We start from the raw sequence: 18,148 nt of genomic DNA, 5'->3' as shown, positions 1-18,148 counted from the left end.
TTGTTTACAAATTGTTTTTTTTTCTGATTGATTAGACTGTTTTTATTGGGTGTCAGATATTTGATGTGTTCAAATTTGACATATATGAGCTGTGGCATTAATGAGGTGCTATGCTTTAGATAATTAAGCATCTCTTATAAAGTTTTCTTTTAGGATATTGTGAAAAAAAAAAAAATAGGATGGAAGTGGATGGCTTGTTGATAGTGTGCTAAGAATTATAATGAATTTATGCCAGCGTTACTACTTTGATATGTTACTACTTTGATATTGTTAAAGATTTAAAATTTTAAGGTAACCTCCTGCGGTGAATTCAATTAGTGCCAAGCCATCTCTTTTCATTCTAAAGGTGACTCATTGCCCAGGCTTTGCATATAAATGGTCCTTGAAGTCAGATCCTGTGTCTCCAAGGCTATTTGTTTTCAATTTCCTACTCTGTGTCACTGAGCAAACTGTGCAATCTCTTATAAATTTATGTTTGCATGAGTACTTACTTCTAGCCGTTTTGTATGTCTCTATGTGTCCATGTACACAAGACAGCTTGAATTTCACTCCCTGCTGTTCAGTGATCACAGCATCTTAGCCATGCAAGGGATTCTCAGTTCTAGGTAGCTGCCTGCTTGGGTGAGTCAGAGGACTGCAAGCCAACCCGTCTCCACCTCTGAAGGAATACAAGGCAGTTCAACCCCTCCAGGGGCCCTCACCATTGTTGCATGTGTGGACATGCTGTGTTCTCACAAAATAGTGCCATTAGGTATCCTTCCTGTCTTAAAATTACCTGCCTTCCTGTAGACCCTAAACCCCAGTGCTGCGAGTAGTTTCACTAGCTTTTATTTTTGCTGCCTGCCTGTAGGCCAGAAGCCCAGTGGCGCAAAATACTCCTGCCATTCTTGTAAAACTTGTATTCTTGTCTCTGTACTTACCTGCTATTCTTGCTAAAGTCAGAATGACTCCAGACCCGTCTCAACCCCATGAGTCCATTTATTCTCATAGCTAGAGATTTTGCAAGAGGAATATGTGGCAGAATTAATTGAAAAATTAAACAGTGATTATGGTGATATTTCGATCTCGTTTCGTTTGCCAACAGGTGCACCAACCCACCCATTCAAGCCTGGAGACAGACGGAAGCCCCACCCCTGGACCAGACGAATGACTGGAGATTGTGACGAGCACCAGACAACTTACCGGAGATTGTCACGAGCACCAGACAACTTACCAGAGATTGTGACGAGCACCAGACAACTTACCGGAGATTGTGACGAGCACCAGACAAATTCCAGCTGGATCTTGGTACAATGCCAACGGACACCCCTACTCCTGGAAGACTTCGCATTCATGCAACAGTGGTACGCTTTTTAGCAAGCTTAGCACTAGTAGCCACTGTCTGGTTACTTAAAAACATGTGCTCACCACCCCGAGAACCTCTCCTCATTTTGCCCTTGCTCACCCCAGGAAAAGAGAGAGACACGAGACATTCATGTCTCCACTTTACAGTCGAAGTCAAGCCTATTGGACACAAAGGACAGTGTTTTACATTGTAGCCGCCAGGGACTTAGTCTGACCACTCTGATGACGAGAGTTGAAAGGGAATTTTTTCCTCCCATTGAATGTGGGGGGTTTATTTTTGCCCTTTCCTGGCAAAGGCTTTAGGACATGTTGAAAAATCACATGCCATAGTCAACAGGTGGTATGTGCTGCCATGGTCTATTTGTAGTGACTTTATTTCCATAATATGGAGTTGGATTTTTCAGGCCATGGATTCTTGCCAGCTATTGCCCTCCCCATTGAACATGTCTGTTTTTGATTTGATAGAATTCTAAGAAGTTATATCCCTATGTGCACACAACCAAGTCACCAGCCTACATACACTTTAGAATATAATGTCACCTGTTCTATGCAAGTCAGTTACCAATAATATGACATGCACTCATACAAAAATACAACCCAGGTATGTCAAGAATGTCCAGCTCATTCATAGTTGGACATATATCCCAGAAGGGCACATAGTGCTATTCAAGACTCTAAGTGATCCCACCGTTATGAATAAAGTTGGGATCAAAGGTTGGGTTGAAAGATTGTATTAACATGCCTTATTACATTTCATATATATTTCAGCTTATGCCCATTCTATGATGAAATATGGGCCCTTGCATTTGCATGGTAACGATCCAGACTGACATTCATTCATACGGCCCGGGACATCAGACAGCTGTGTTTTGCATTTAGACGACAAGACATTGATAGGAGTTTACATGTCAAACATCTGTTCATTCATTCATTTGGGCACTTGACAAAGTTAAGTCTGCGCATGTAAATTACTGACACCACCTAAACACATTTGACAATTGCTTGCATTAACACATGACAACTGAATACAGACGGACCGACTCTCCACAAAACACAGATTCAGATACAAGAACACCTCATATTTACACAGATGCATAGAGAAACAAAAGCCTTTCATGTACTGTTTGTGTGAGACATGTTCTATTGTCAAATTGACCGGTAAATTGTAAACCAGTTTGGAGCAGTCTTTCCCGCTCAAAACGTGCCTTAAATATGAGCGAAACTTGCAATAAAATCAGTTGTGACTGCGCTAAGTTTGAGTGCTATGTGTCGTCATAACTCCCGGCCGGATGAGGGGAAATTCACTATCTAGGGAGGGTTAGCCACTGAAGGGCCGTGTATCATCTTTTAATTGCCTCCTGACGAGATTTGAGTTAACACAAAATATAAGTGAAAATAGAGCAAACATTTCTCTGGTATCACAACATAATGTAAACAGAGTGTCCATTTGATACACTTGCAGTAGATATTGAGAAAGCAGTTATACAATCACAAACTCATCTAAAGACAGAATAAAGGTTGTCAAAAAAACGTTACATACTGTATAAGTGCTAGACAAGTGTTTTTAGAGTATATTCAGCATACTGTCAACTCCAATGGTACTGTCACATATCGGAAGTCATCAAACATGTATATCAGATACGCAAGAAAGACAAAATATTTCTTCAGCACAAAGAAAAATATTTAGCATAGCCCTTCCGAGCATTACTCTTTCATGGCTTGGGGGTTTATTATGCGGGTGTGTGATTAAATTTTTTCCAGTCAGACATTTTTTGCATCTTCCTTAACATTTTGATTTATTCAGCTACAAGGGTATGAGTACTGTCGTGAATACATTTAAAGTACAGGGTAATATTTCAGTGCTATAAGTACAGAAATAAATACATAAGTAAATAGAAACTTGTCCGGCCTCTCTGGATGTTCTAAGAAGCATTCTGCATTAACATTGGAATGATGTTCCAGAACCAGAATGTTTATAGCTTAACTCCAGGAATTATCTGTATTGCATATGTACTGTATTTTGGTCCAGCGTGGCTCAATGTAAGTATGCATAGCTCGTACCTAAGGGGCCACTGGGGAAGCTTACAATCGTTACAATAGTTGCTGCTAACACAGTGACAGTGCAATCTTCGGGGCCCTCTGCGAGCAGCCTCCTGAACTCAGGGGGGTTGCTCACTCCAAACTTATATTTTTATCAACGAATACACAATGTTTTCTGGTTAAATGATGTGGAGATCTGTTGTCCCCATCCCTCATCTCCATCTCCAATCAGAGAATGCCTTTTATTTACTTGAAAAAAATAAAAGATGTTCTACGTTGTATAATTGGAGGCAGTGCTAAGCAAGAGACACGCTGTGGTCAGTATACAGAGGAAAAGCCATTCTCATAGAATCCCAACAGGACCTGAAAGATCACAGCTAAAACTGTAGCACCAACTACTATAGTGATTTCTAGTCTATTTTGCGGAGAATACAGTAATAAACAGCAATTACACTAATAAACACCAATAACACTTTAAAGCACCCATCACCCAGCACCCATCACCCATGCCCCCCCCCCTCCAGCTGCCTGTCCATTTGCCAGTGCTTTACCCTGTTGATTTACAGGCAGGTTGCCTAGATTTTAATGCACTAGCAAGGTAGTTGGCTCACCCAGGCTGGGAAAAGGGTTAACTTTCAGTACCTCAGTTCCTGGGCTTTTGGTCTTGGGCCGGCCTTCCACCCCGTGTGATACATAATTAGGAGGGAAGGTACGGTTCTGAGTAGAGTAACTGCCACGGGAGCATGAGAACAAGGAACACATGAAGTTCATGAAGTTCCAGAATTCAAGAGCCAGTATGTGACCCCATGAGATGCCAGGGTTCTGATGGATACTACCTGTTATTGGAAATTGCCATTTATGAACTTACATCTACACTAGTTAGTTTAGGGCCTGAACTATAATGTATCTGTTAAATGTTACACAACGGAGAGTTAGAGTAAAAATTAGCAAACTGTTCCAAGGCCTGGCCTGAAGTCATTCAAAGGGGTGCATGATGGTCCCTGGCGTATAAAATAACAGGGTCAGTAAAGCACATGTGGGGTTTGAAGCGAAACCACTACTACATTAACTCGGCAAGACGAGTAGGAGGAGGAATTTGGTTGCTATGGGTAACCATAACTAGTGCAAAGGATCCATTCATGATATGAGGGATCAGTGTTAAGATTCCCTCCCTAGCGGTTGGTTCCCCAAATGCAACTGGGACTGAATCCGTGGTATGGAGGCATCATTAATTTGGCCTCTTTTTACAGGAGAGAATAACTTAAATGAGAGCATGCATGAGGTCTGTGCTAGTGCTTGTCAGAGTGAGGTGGGATCCCCGCTGACAGCTGAATGTAAACACAAAATTGCTGGCAAAATAAAATTGAGAAAACACAGCATGGGGGTGTTCCCCGCAAATCCACACCAGACCCTTATACGAGCATGCAGCCTGGCAGGTCAGGAAAAGAAGGGATGAGTGAGGGCTCCACCTCCTGAACCGTACAAGGCCATATGCCCTTAACATGGGGTGGGGCTTTGGAGGCTCTGCCCTCCCCCCCCCCCAAGCACCTTGTCGCCATGTCGATGATGATGACAAGGGCCTCTTCCCCACAACCCTGGCCTGATGGTTGTGGGGGTGCGGGGGTTGTCCTATTGGAATCTGGATGCCCCCCCCATGTGAATGAGTAGGGGTACATAGTACCCCTACTCATTCACCATAAGTGTCAAAAAGTAGATAAAAACACACACAGTTTTTGAAAAGTCCTTAAAAAAATAAAAACAATGTTTCCAACAATGTCTTTGTCCTCATCAACATGAGAGGCAGAGCCCCTCCCTACCCCAAAGAACCCCCACTCATCCCCACCCCCTTTCTAGCCTGCCAGGCTGCATGTTTGGATAAGGGTCAAGTATGGATTTAAGGGGGGAGCCCACGCCATTTTTTAAAAAATTTTAGCTTGGGGGTTCCCCTCAAAATCCATGCCAGACCTAAGGGTCTAGTATGGATTTGGTGGGGGCTGTTTCTTTTTTTCATTTTTTTGGCGTGGGGTTCCCCTTCAAATCAGTACCAGACCCAAGAGGGCCTGTTATAGTTTGGGGGGGACCCCAACACTGTTTTTTTTTTCTCAATTTTTATTGCCAGCAACTGTGTTTACTGTCAGCTGTTATTCTTTTTTTATTTACTTTTACAGTATCTCACAAAAGTGAGTACAACCCTCACATTTTTGTAAATATTTTATTATATCTTTTCATGTGACAACACTAAAGAAATTACACTTTGCTACAATGTAAAGTAGTGAGTGTACAGCTTGTATAACAGTGTAAATTTGCTGTCCCCCATTAATGTCTAAACTGCTGGCAACAAAAGTGAGTACACCCCTGTAGCGGAGTAGCCGTACGATCCACGATATCTCCACTGGTAGTCAGGCAGAGCATACAATAATCCTGGTAGCGTATAATATTAACAACCCTATAATAACCAGCAGACACATGGCTTGAAGGTCAACACTAGACTGCCTTGTTTATTGAAAAACACAGGGATTACACTCAGCCAAAACCCCTCCCTCTTCGAGACATTCCACACACAAAACTGAACATCCCATAATACCTTACTCTGCCAGACAAACAATAGGACAATATCCAGTGGCTGTGTTTGCCACACGGGGTCTCCACAGAGGGACAGCAGGGGTTTCCAATACACATTCATGAGCCAGCAGCTAACAAAAGCAAGATACTTATACAGGGTCTCCACAGAGGGACAGCAGGGGTTTCCAATACACATTCATGAGCCAGCAGCTAACACAATACAAAATCCTACAGGTGCTGCACGGGTTACGTTTGCACATACAATACACACATAATACAGTTGGACAATCATTCCTGACAGCAGTGCTGGGACAAGGTCATCCAGCGCCCAGGGCGAACGTGCAAAACTGCGCCCCCCCCTGGGTTGTGCATGACCAATCATTTTACCCATGCCTGATAACCACACTTGATAATTACACCTATGTATAGAGTGCTAAGGTCAGGACTGGATAATTTACCCCTATGAGGCATTTCATATATGCATGAATACATACATACAAACACTCAATATATACATTAAACCACCAACTAATGTACCTGTCTAACCCAAATGTCTTCCCTGAATTTTTTTCATAATAAACGTTTAAATCCCAACTTCAGGAAAAAAACAAAAAATCAACCCTTACAATGGGGCCTGAAAAGTCCCAGTATATTCCTAAGACTGGCATGTAAAAAAAAAAAAAAAATGGTTTGATTTTCTCATTGTGTGTATGGGACTTTTTTATTCTAGGAGCAGAGGATTAGGGTAAAACCACTTAGTCCCAGTTCACACTGGTGTGATGCGGGAAACCCTGCTATTCAGTCCCGCACTGCACCAGAATCGCACAGTGGTTTACACTGAGACCTGCAAATCTCTGGGGGGTGTCAATGTAAAGGTAATGATGACACTTTCAGATTGGTTCGCAGATCGCAGTTCAAACTGTGAAATGGTGCAGGAATTGGATCCCATAGGTGTGAACACCCATGCAATTCAATTCCAGTGCGAACCAAAAAAAGGGCCCTGCTCCATTCTTGTGCAAATGGGATGCGATTTCAGCCAAAAGGTTTGTATGGCTGAAATCACATTGCACAGACATCGCATGTGATCTGCACCACAATGTGGTGCAAATCACATGCGATGTCTGCCATTGCAATAGTGTGATTCGGCACTTAAACTGGCACACATGCATAGGTTTTTTTTTTTTTTGGTATAGCCAGTGGGCTGAATTGAAAAAAAAACACTTACAGATTCATCCATACAAGAGGTGGATGAAGAAATCCCCTCCAGGAGACGTATTCTGACGCTGGGGACTCTTCTCTGTCAGAATACACCGATCAGCATTGCAGCTGATTGGCTGCAAGCTGCTGATCGAACAAGGTTTTCCAGCAGGCTCCCATTCTACAGAAGCTCCCATTCTGACAGGCGGCCAACAGGCAAGGCCACACATAGATCAAAATTCAGCTGGTCCCTGCTGAACCGAACAAATTTTGTTTCATGTGTACCCAGCTTTACCCTACTCCTTGCTCCAGTAGGCTCTCTCCAGTGCTGTGACTGGTACTCGGGAGCTCCTGGGTAAACTGTGACTGACTGGGTCACACTCCAGCCTCATCATACCATACAGGGTTAATGTTCCTGCATGGTATGTGATGAGACTTTGGGTGGTAGAGGAGAGCACTGTAGCTGGCTGAAGAAAGTATACATGAGGCTATATCCCCCAGCACTGCAAGGGTGGACTGTTTCACTTTGCTGGAGTTTGGCTGCAACATATCACTTGTTTATGATCAATCTTTGAATAGGTTAGGAATATAATGGGACTTTTCAGGCTCTACATACTGTAGATGTATTCCACATACACAATATATCTTATTAAAAGGCAGGATTAATATATAGTGTGTATGTGTGGAATACATTTACAATATGTGGAGCCTGAAAAGTCCCATTATATTCCTAACCTATTCAAAACATTTTACTTTCTCTTTAGCAAACCTGCACTGCAACGGTCAGTACAGGTTTACAGCACAGCATTGCACAGTGTAAAACAGGACAGGACAAATCGGGACTCACAGGAGGAGGAAATTCAGTCTGCTATCTGTCTCTTATCTTCAGCTTGAGGAGGAGAGGAGAGGAGAGCTCCGATGTCTGCTGGGCAGAAAGCAGTGATCGAGGCTGCAGTGTAGTGTGCTCTGCTTGCTCCGCCCACCTGTACAGGAGCTCTCACGGTCCCGATCCAACCAGCCAGCCAGCCTGTACGAAACCTGTGTCCAGGAGAGTGTTTCTCTCCTTTCCAGCAAGGGGCGGGAAGCCTGCAGAAGGTATGGGCGCATTGTTGGCTCTGATTTTGGACATGTTTTAGCAACACAGGAGCTTAGAATAAAGGTGATTCTTCAGTGTTTTGGCGCCCCCTCCCACACTCCTCCCACACTCCGCCCAGGGCAGCCTCCCCTCCCGCCCACCCCTTGTACCGGCCCTGCCTGACAGAATACTCTGTAAGTGGCGATGTTTGCCACAATGCTCCCCCAGAACCAAGCCGGCATACACAGTCTGATCCCAACGGATCGGCTTGGGGATGTCCGGGGAGTACTCACAGATCATTTTTCCAGTTCAGTTTGTCGCGATAACCCGTCAGCATGGCCATTCTGTTTTCCGGGGCGGTAGTGACTAGTAAATTAATAAGGTTGTAACACCAAACTCCAGTGCAACAACCGGGCTCAGTACTGTTCTTAATCCAAACATTGAAGCGTCTGGACCTCAGAAGGCCATTAGGTCTCCGGGATATGGGCCGGGGCTCTGGACTGGCAGGATCGCTGAGGGCAACTGGCCTAGATCGTTCCCCAGTAAGATGTCGGTGGGGAGCTCCCATATCAGCCCCACATCAATCCGACCTGCCCCGGCACCCCAATTCAAGTGGACCCTCGCAGTGGGTAGTCGGTGTACTGCTCCCCCTGCCATCCGTACCACTGCTGAGCCTCCGGTTCGGGCGGCATCTGGAACCAGGTGTCGCTTGACCAAGGTGAGAGTGGCTCCCGTGTCTCGGAGACCTTGAGCGGGCATTCCATTTAACTGGACCGATTGTAGATGATGCTGTTGGTTCTCCGTGGCGGCTTGCACCGGGTTAGCTTCATGAAGGGTACCCCATTGCTCCTCTGTGTGTTTGAACCTTGGTACAACTGGGGAAACCTCTGTGGGATAGTAGGGGACCGTTGTCCGTGCTGAAGGGGGTGACCCTGGTCGGATCCATGCAGCTTGGTTCCTGCTATGGGTACAGTCTCGTCGATAGTGCCCAAACTGCTTGCACCTGTGGCACTGTACCCAACTGCGGGACGGGTATCTGGGTGTCTGGTGTTTGGAGGAGTTTCGCCCCGTCTGTGGTAGTAGTGGTCCTGTGGTGCGAGCCTGCTGCTGGGTAACAACCGAATAAGCTTTGTGGATGGTAGATTGGGGAACAAAAGCTGAAGTCAGCTCCCCCAGGTCGTTGCCCAAAATAACGTCTGCGGGTAAATCCTGCATCATGCCCACCTCCACATTCCCTGACCCAGCTCCCCAATTCAGGTGTACTTTCGCAGTGGGAACTTTGAAAATGGCTCCCCAGCTACTCGCACAGCTACAGAATCCCCAATGAGTTGTCTGGATGCAATAAGGTGATTCCGGACCAATGTGATGGTAGCCCCAGAGTCACGTAACCCTTCTAGTTGTCTCCCCTCCAGGTGAACAGCTTGCCGGTGGTTTTGTCGATTGTCCGATGCCGCTTGGATGGGGTTAACCTCGTGTAGGGTGCCCAGGGGTTCCTCCATTTGGATTGCTGTGGGGGGTTGTAATGCAGCGGCTGCTTGGTAACAGTGTACAGCGGCTCGAGGTGCTGGTGCGTAGCCCTGATTCGGCCAGGGCTGACGAGGCCGATTTCGGGGACAGTCTTTCTGTATGTGCCCCATTTGGTTGCAGAGATGGCACCGGGTATGGGCTCCTGGTTGGTACCTGGGGTACTGACTGTTACCTCCTCCTGAACGTGGGTGTGCTGGTTCGGTAACTGCTGGTCGGTGATAGGGTTGCTGGGCAACTACCCTAGGCGGTGGTCGTTGTTCCCGTCTATTGTCTTGGTGCTCATCTGCTAATTTAGCAGCCTCTGGAAGGGTGCAAGGTTTACGGTCCCTTACCCAGAGCTGCATTTCTTGAGGTAGTCTCCGGAAAAACTGCTCCAACAATAATAATTGCAAAACATCCTCTCGTGAAGTGGCTTGTGTTGCATCTAACCATCCGGTGGCCGCCCTGTGCAAACGATGGGCAAACTCAGTGTGGGAATCTTGGTCCTGCTTTTTAAGATCCCGGAATTGGAGTCGGTATGCCTCGGAGGTGATGGCATACCTGGTCAAAATCGCCTGCTTAACTTTCTGGTAGTCCCGGATGTCGGCATTAGGGACTGCCCGATACGCATCGGCCGCCCGGCCAGCCAATTTCCCAGCCAATATCTGTACCTGATCCTCTGGGTCAATGTTATGTAACTGGCACAGCCTCTCGAAGTCTTGCAAATACCCATCTATTTCTCCCTCCGTGTCCGTGAAGTTTTTAAATGCCTGGTACGGTATTTTGGGTTTACCCTGGGTAATGTGGACAGGCGTTGGAGCTCTCTCCCCGGCTCGCTGACTTGCTTGGTGTTTGACCACCAGGTATTCCTGTACGTCCGCCATCAGCCGGTCCAGTATTTCTCTTGAGTGGGGCTCTGGGTAGTAGGCCAGTCTGCTCTGTAGCTCCTTGTCAAATTCGCTGCGTTCTGCCTCTGGCCTTGCATCCATGGCTGCTCTGTCTTCTTCCATGAGTTCTTCGATCAGTGTCGCCTTGGTTTTGTTGCTGGCTATCTTGCCTCTTGCCTCCAGCAATGCTTTCAATGTCTGCCGCTTTAGCCGTGTATAATCCGTTCCCATTCACCAGCCTTTCGTGTAGTTTTACGTACTGCCGAACTCTGGTTTCATCTGAATGGTTTCTTTTCTCTTTGTTTGCATGAATACTGCTGAACGCTGCTTTGCTGTGTGGATAAAGATCCCGTCGCTTGCCACCAATTGTGGCGGAGTAGCCGTACGATCCACGATATCTCCACTGGTAGTCAGGCAGAGCATACAATAATCCTGGTAGCGTATAATATTAACAACCCTATAATAACCAGCAGACACATGGCTTGAAGGTCAACACTAGACTGCCTTGTTTATTGAAAAACACATGGATTACACTCAGCCAAAACCCCTCCCTCTTCGAGACATTCCACACACAAAACTGAACATCCCATAATACCTTACTCTGCCAGACAAACAATAGGACAATATCCAGTGGCTGTGTTTGCCACACGGGGTCTCCACAGAGGGACAGCAGGGGTTTCCAATACACATTCATGAGCCAGCAGCTAACAAAATACAAAATCCTACAGGTGCTGCACGGGTTACGTTTGCACATACAATACACACATAATACAGTTGGACAATCATTCCTGACAGAATACTCTGTAAGTGGCGATGTTTGCCACAACCCCTAAGTGAAAATGTCCAAATTGGGCCCAATTAGCCATTTTCCCTCCCGGGTGTCATGTGACTCGTTAGTGAGAAGAGTGGGATAAACCACAACCCACGGACTCTATGTATGCCCCAAAGAGACCGTCTAAAGGAAGTGGTAAGCCCAAAGTGGGATTTTAAAGGTGAGGCTTGCCAGGTATATGGTAGATAAACAATGAAATCGACAAAAAAATAGTAAAAATATAAAGATTTTATTAATTACAATTTTATCATAAAAACAAATCACAGTAAGTGATAATGATAAATCAGTGCATGTAGATACACAATATACAAGGAACCATAGTTGTGTGAGTGGGGCCACTTATGTCCGACATGTTTCGCCAGCAGGCTTCCTCTGGGACATTACAAGCTGGTGACCTCAACACAGGTTCTAGGTATAAACAGTACAAAGTGAGTTATGCAATACAATTACAGCATTATGTGATCATTTAAATATTTGAGTTGGGGCTCACCAAATATTGTATCCAAAAAATTGCACATGTATCTGTATACCAGGGACTGCTGCTGTGTATCCAAAGGTGGGGTGTAAACCCTGGACAGAAGGTCCAACCAGGTCTATCTTCCCTGCTTGATAGGAACCGGACCGGGCAATGTCGACTCACAGAGATATAATATCTAGAGGAACCAATGATTGTGGGAAAAACTTATCACTATTAACCCCAAAAATTCAAGTAATGGGGAGGGCTGTAAGTGCCAGAAAATGGGTCACCGATAGTATAGCTCAGGGTGTGATTGAAAAATGTAAGAAGAGAAATGGAGAGCAAATAAAAGACACCAATAGATTAGGAAGTGCATTGTATTATAAGTGGAAGGCAAATAAGATGAGTGCAATTAATGTAGATATGGGAGTGATCCGAACTCATAGCATACTCCCAATGTGAATGAACTTAACATGCCAGAAGGTGAGGTAAATACCCTGAGGAAATAAATGCAAGGAGCGGTTGAAAGATATAGGTATCCTTAGGCATAAGAAGAGAAGGGCACTAAGGAAATACAGCCAAAGCATATAGTACCAAAAGGACCCAACCTAGATAGCATAAAGCAGAGATACCTCCAGGTAATAGAAGATCCAAAGTGAGGTGCCAAGAAAGAAAGAAGTCTCAAGGAGCCGTGCGATCGATGGACCCATATGGCAGTAAACTTACCTGTCAGCTACAGTCACGTTGGTAACAGAGACAGCGCCACTATAGTCGTGGCCTGTTTGTACCACGCTGTGTTCGTTAGTGTTACAAGGTCTCAGGTGTGAATAGCGAGCAGGTGTGTTCAATTCGGTGTTATCGCTCTAACTTTCTCATACTGGTCACAGGAAGTTCAACATGGCACCTCATTGCAAAGAACTCTCTGAGGATCTGGAAAAAAAAAAAGAATTGTTGCTCTACATAAAGATGACCTAGGCTATAAGAAGGTTGCCAAGACCCTGAAACTGAGCTGCAGCACAGTGGCCAAGACCATACAGTGGTTTAACAGGACAGATTCCACTCAGAACAGGCCTTGCTATGGTCAACCAAAGGGGTTGAGTGCATGTGCTCAGCGTGATATTCAAAGGTTGTCTTCGGGAAATAGACATATGAGTGCTGCCAGCATTGCTGCAGAGGTTGAAGGGGTGGGGGGGGGGGTCAGCCTGTAGACCATACGCTGCACACTGCATCAAATTGGTCTGCATGGCTGTCATCCCAGAAGGAAGCCTCTTCTAAAGACGATGCACAAAATAGCCCGCAAACAGTTTAAGACAAACAGACTAAGGACATGAATTACTGGAACCATGCCCTGTGGTCTGATGAGACCAAGATAAACTTATTTGATTCAGATGGTCTCAAGCGTGTGTAGTGGCAACCAGGTGAGGAGTACAATGACAAGTGTGTCCTGACTACAGTCAAGCATGGTGGTGGGAGTGTCATGGTCTGGGGCTGCATGAGTGCTGCTGGCACTGGGGAGCTACAGTTCTTTGTAGGGAATCATGAATGCCAACATGTACTGTGACATACTGAAGCAGAGCATAATCCCCTCCCTTCAGAGACTGGGTCGCAGGGCAGTATTCCAACATAACGACCCCAAACACACTTCCAAGACGACCACTGCCTTGCTAAAGAAGCTGAGGGTAAAGGTGATGGACTGGCCAAGCATGTCTCCAGACCTAAACCCTATTGAGCACCTGTGGGGCATCCTCAAATGGAAGGTGAAGGAGTGCAAGGACTCTAACATCCACCAGTTCCGTGATGTTTTTATGGAGGAGTGGAAGAGGACTCTATTGGCAACCTATGAAGCTCTGGTGAACTCCATGCCCAAGAGGGTTAAGGCAGTGCTGGAAAATAATGGTGGCCACACAAAAGTTTGACACTTTGGGCCCAGTTTGGACATTGTCACTTAGGGGTTTACTCACTTTTGTTGCCAGCGGTTTAGACATTAATGGCTGTGTGTTGAGTTATTTTGAGGGGACAGCAAATTTACACTGTTATACAAGCTGTACACTCACTACTTTACATTGTAGCAAAGTGTCATTTCTTCAGTGTTGTGACATGAAAAGGTATAATAAAATATTTACAAAAATGTGAGGGGTGTACTCACTTTTGTGAGATACTGTATTTTGGTTTTTGGTACCCCGGGGAACACTTCTGTTGACCTTTTGATACCTTGAGCCCCTATATTTGATACAGTTTATTTTTTGCACTTCTTTCCTTTTTATTGGTATCTGCTGTATGTAATGAGGAACTTTTGGTTTGAGTACTGCTCATTGTTCTGTTTTATTTTTTGTACCGTTTGACTACGTACTATATAAACTTAACCGCCCATTGTAATTGCTCATCTGGGGCACTGCCTACATGTTTGTATGGTTATGTTCTTGTACGGACTTATATATCTGTTTTGTATTTTTGTCTTTTGGTAAAATCAATAAAATACATATTTGCCTTTAAGGGCAAACAAACAATAATGCATGTGTAACGTGATAGGGTTACAGCAGCAGATGGAGGGTAGGGGTTAAAGGTCACAGTGAAGGTAGGAGCAAACATGTTATGGCACAGAGATTTTACCTCATGTGGACACAGTATAGGTTTGTTTCTAATATGTATATATTGGGATACAACATTTGTGCTTACAGTATATAGAAGTGTGCTTCTTTATCTAATAGCAATCAAAACAACTATACTACACAAACACTTTTCACCAGTCTGAACAGAATTAAGATAAGAATAAGCCATACTCCCATTGGCCTAATAAACACAATAATCCCTACTAGGTTATTTCCTGTACATGCTATCAACATTTTCCATTTGATTAATCTTTTAAGCAAGAAAAGATACTTACCATCAGAAACTATTTATAGTGCGGATGCACAGATACCATTTTTTTTCAGTAAGTTATTTACAAATGAAAAAAAAAAAACATTTTTTTAAATTTTGCGCTTTTTTTCAATGTGAAACATGTAAATATATGTTAAAGATGTAAAAGTTTTAACGAACAAAGTTTTAAATATTAATAGTTTATAAAATAAGTGAAAAAAAAAAAACAAAGTGAACAGAAAGAAACAGTAGAATATTAATGAAATAGAGAAAGAGAATAAGGAGTTAATTAAAGGAGAAGTACAGCCAACGATCGTTTGGCAGTACTTGTCCTGGGGATCACAAGAGTGCACTTTGTTCTGCACTCCTGTGAACCGTTTGAAGCCCACTGTCAGCTGACGTCAGAGAGTCAGTCCATGCATTGGAAGTATCACAACCATATGGTCGGTATCCTCCCACATGCTTAGACTGGCACCGGGAGGGGGGCAGAGCAGAAAGCCACTGACTGGCTGCTACCAACTCTCTGCTCAGGGATCTCTGGGAACCGAGCGATCAGCGGTTATAGATCGCTCAGTTCTCAGTCCTAGACGCTCCAGGGGACAGATGTAGCATCGGACCAATGCTCTATCCACTTTGGTAAGTATGATTCTTAAATAAAAAAAAAAAACATACTTCTCCTTTTAGGCTGATAAGAGTAAATTAAAGCAGTTGTAAACTGTAAAAGCTGCACTTTTTTTTTTTACTTACCTGCAAGGCAGCGTCCATCTATACCCAGTCTTCCTTCCGGGTTTGCGGTTCTGGCTCTATGACTATGTCACTCCCACGCATGCGCACTGGGGCCGTCAGTCATGGCACACTACTCTAAGGAAACAGTACGGGCGGCCGTTCCTTTAGAGCCCATGCGCCAATGACTTAACTGGCTGCTTGGTCAGTAAATATATCCTAAACGGTGCATGTTTAGGAGATATTTACACTACCTATAGGTAAGCCTTAATATAGGCTTATCTATAGGTAAGTCAAAAAAAGCCAAGGGGTTTCCAGTCACAACTTACCAACCAGCCTGCAAACAACCGAATTGACCTGTCTAACAGTATACGTTAACCGGTTGCCGACTGCGCACTGCATATTTACTGCGGCAGTCAGCCCCGGCCAGGCAGAGTGACGTAGATCTACGTCGCTAGCCTGTCAATGGATTTTGAGCCAATAGCGGGCGAGCGCACGCCCGCTGGGGCGCGCGCCCGCCTCGGCTCGTTCACAGAGGAGTCCGGGCGTGTGACCGGCGGACCCGATGTCATTTTTACAGTAACAGTGCATATGTATAGCACTGATTACTGCAGTAATGTCACTGGTACCCCCAAAAGTGTCAAAAATGTTAGTCAAGCTTTCGATCTGTCCGCCGCAATGTCGCAGTACCGCAAAAAAAATCGCAGATCGCCGCCATTACTCGTTAAAAAAAAAACACCAAAAGTGACAAAAATCTTTCCCTTTGTTAGTAAACGCGATAACTTTTGCGCAAACCAATAAAAATACGCTTTTTGCGATTATTTTTACCAAACATATGTAGCATAAAACAAATTGGCCGAAAATGTTAAAAAATTTAGATTTTTTAATTTTTTTGGGGGGGACTTTCATATAAAAAAAAGTGAAAAATATTGTTATTTTTGCAAAATTTACGCTCTTTTTTTGTTTATAGCGCATGATCAAAAAATCGCACAGGTGATCAAATACTACCAAAAGAAAGCTCTGTTTGTGGGAAAAAAAAGGATGTGAAATTCGTTTAGGTACAGCATCGCACGACTGCGCAATTGTCCGTTAAAGTCACGCAGTAAAAAATCACAAAAAACCCCCTGGTCAGGAAGGGGGTAAAATCTTCCGGGGCTTAAGTGGTTAAAAACAGGGGTTTAGTTGCACACATTTGCAAATACATGCGTAAGCTGCAGGCCACAGCATCTGCCCTTCCAGTGCTCCTTGCTGTTAAGACCAGTTATAGGTGGGGGAAGTGACCATTTTTTATATTATCTATAGTTAAAACTTAGAGAGGGAAGTTTACTTCCTCTTTAAGTGTTAATAAGGGGTTAAACAGAGGAACATTTAATAAAAAATTGACAGGTTGCTTTAAAATGACTTCATCTGCAGATCAAAGTTCATTCCTTTGATCTGTAGATGAATAAACAGAAAGATACAAAAAGAAACAATGTTTCTTTTTATCTTTCTGTTTTAGCGCCTGAGCAATGTTGTTAATAAACCTTGCCTGGCTGCTTTTTTTTTTTTTGACAGCTGCAATTACTGGGACTTTGTTTATACTTCAGCTGTCAACAGGGGAACCCCACTGACAGCTGAATAAGTCATCGGTTGCTGAGGACATGGCAGCCCTGTTCCTTAACAACCGATAATTGCCTGCTTTTATTTATTTATTTCTTTTTTTTACATTTCAGCTGTCAGAGGGGGAATCACTGAGCTCCTTGCTACCGGAGGACCCATCCGTTTACAAGGTACCGTGCCAATGACTGGTTGCTTTGTAGTGTGTTCTTCTTTGTGGTTACCCATGGAAACTACCTCCTTCTTCTTGTCTTGTCAAGGTAACCCTTTTTAGTGTGTTACACCTTAGTGCAGTTACAGACCCAAGTTCTTTTTATACACCATACCCATACATGCATCACTTGAATAACCTTGAATCAGGGTCATGATGGTTCAAAAAATTTACAGCTAGAATTCTGCAAATAAACATAAAGTAATTTTCCTGCCAAACTATCTATGGCTGCCCCAGCATACTGGCACAGAAAAAGTCCTGTAGGGAAGTCCATAATGGCAGTTTTCAGATACTTGAGTTCCAGCAGATTGGTGTCTTCTGTACGTGGTTCGCTCGACCTTGGCTAGGCTTTCGGGCCCGAACCCCTATCCCTTTTATAAAGATACAAGACCAGTGGGTCAGACTCAAAAAGCCTGAAAATGTAGATCGGTAATGGCACCAAGCATTTGAATTCCTTCCCCCTAGCTCTGGCAGACAGGCTAACTAGCTCACAGTAGCCAAACTGTCTAAAAGCTTGATACACTGATAGGTCATATGAGCAATTACTATTGTTGTGCTGTTTGTACTGATCTTCAAGTAATATTGACTTCAAGATGAACAAATTGTTACATTAGAAAGTCCCAGGCTTACATATCCATAGCAACAAGAGCTCAGACATTGGAATTTAGAAAAAATATATGAATACATTCTCCTCCTGCTCAAAAGAATTTGGTCCCTTCCAGTTTTTACCGAAAAATGCACTCAACCGTGAGCTAGGCTATTCTGATATAAGGAATAGGGAAAGGAAATTGGATATAGAGGAATCATTCAAATTCCAAACAGCTGTTAAACTTATTAAGGTAAGCATGAGAAATTTCTC

This window comes from Pelophylax lessonae (assembly GCF_965119305.1).
Source record: "Pelophylax lessonae genome assembly, chromosome: 10".
NCBI classification, from domain to species: domain Eukaryota; kingdom Metazoa; phylum Chordata; class Amphibia; order Anura; family Ranidae; genus Pelophylax; species Pelophylax lessonae.
Note: the sequence above shows the minus strand (reverse complement) of the source record.